Source organism: Microtus oregoni, unplaced genomic scaffold (assembly GCF_018167655.1).
Source record: "Microtus oregoni isolate MIOR12 unplaced genomic scaffold, Mior012 000026F_ref0000081, whole genome shotgun sequence".
Classification (NCBI taxonomy): Eukaryota; Metazoa; Chordata; class Mammalia; order Rodentia; family Cricetidae; genus Microtus; species Microtus oregoni.
The window spans coordinates 28,597,066-28,598,684 of record NW_024543085.1 but is presented as its reverse complement, the minus strand read 5'-3'; positions in this window follow the sequence as shown (position 1 = coordinate 28,598,684).

Below are 1,619 nucleotides of genomic sequence, written 5' to 3'. Positions count from 1 at the left end.
TTCCAGGATACAAGAGAGAGGCTGAATGAGGAGATCTATTAGTAGTCCTCTCTGGAGCCTTCTCACAGGTTTCTCTGGTTTCTTCTCAAGATGGCTACTTCTGCTCACCTCTCCTGAATTTTATCGCTTTCCTTTTAACTCTTTCTGGCTCAGGGCTCAGCAACTAACACCTCCACTGAAGCCCTGGCACTGGAGAAACTTTCATGGTTCCCTATGGCCAGCTCAGAACTTTGTAAACAATCCATCTATTGAAAGAATGTTCTTCAAATCATCCCAAATTAAAACTCTGTCCTGAGTTTCCTCTTAGGACCCTGGATAACACACCCACCTTTCTCCTCTGGGGAATCACACGGAAACAGCGAGAGCAATGAACAAAAGCACATACCACCCTGTCATTTAGAGCCACAAACGGAACTTCTTAGAAAAGTGGGCAGAGAGCGACAAAAGACTTGTTATCGCTTAAAAGGGCCAAGCATAGGAAGCTTCATGTTCTTTGGGTGGCAGAGAAGGAGACAAAGGATAAAAACAGGAAGAAGACTCGCAAGGTTCTATCTCTACCCACACCTACCTGCTCCTGCCCCTTTCAGACCCAGGTACTCACTGCCGTACCCACTCTCCGTGAAGCTCATGCAGTACAGAATATGGAAGCCTTGGCATCCACATACCCAAAGCGTCTGGAATGTTTGGATGGAAGCTCCATCCCAAGCCCTCTTTCCCATTCTCTCCAAACCCTGCTAGAGCTCAGAAAGCATGCCATTAGTGTCTCTACTCTTAGAGGACATTACTCCACCCCTGAGAAAGCCCGGCCAGCAGAGGCTCCACCCCCTGGAGGGCATTAAAAAGCCCCCACCTCGTGGGTTCCCCTCGTGGTCATTTTAACTTTTCCTGGGGCCACTCAGGAATGCTTTGCTCAGAATAAACCTGGATTTATTCATTTGGTTTGATTGCTTTATTACGTCAGCAGGGGCAGATTCCCAATAACCAGGGATTCAATTTAACACCACCAATTCCACCTTAAATTCATTCTGCTTTGGCTTCAAGGTCTAGCAGAATGTTGAGTGACTTAGTTGATGGCTGTCCTGATGCTGTGTGATGCAATAGTGTTTCCCAAAACTCCACTGTTCATGCTAAATTTATGGCAGCCATTCTTTGCCACATTTAGGGTATATTTTTCTTTTCTATTTTAGCATGAGGGGTTTTATATGTTAATCAGAAACAAGGGTTGAATTTGAGAAGACCTTAAAAAAGCATACATCAATGCCAACTTCAACTTTCTCATTTGTTAATGTAGAGAATTACAAGAAAAGGTCTCCAAATGTTGCTTTATCCTACATTCCAGGGACTAAATCATGTGGGGTGAGAATGGACATTTCCCTGGTAATATATTATTCAGGAGAGTCATTTGCACTCCTGGCCATGTGATTTCTCTTGTTCTATCTGTCTGTGTAACAAGTTGGGAGGCTTTCCGTCTTTTCTCTGTTTCTGAAATAATTTATATGAAGTCAGAGTTATCTATTTCTTGAATGTTTGACAGAACTTGCCTATAAATTGCCTGTGATGGTAGCTTTTAAACAATAGATATTTGATTGCCTGTTAAATTATTTTTATAGGTATTGAAT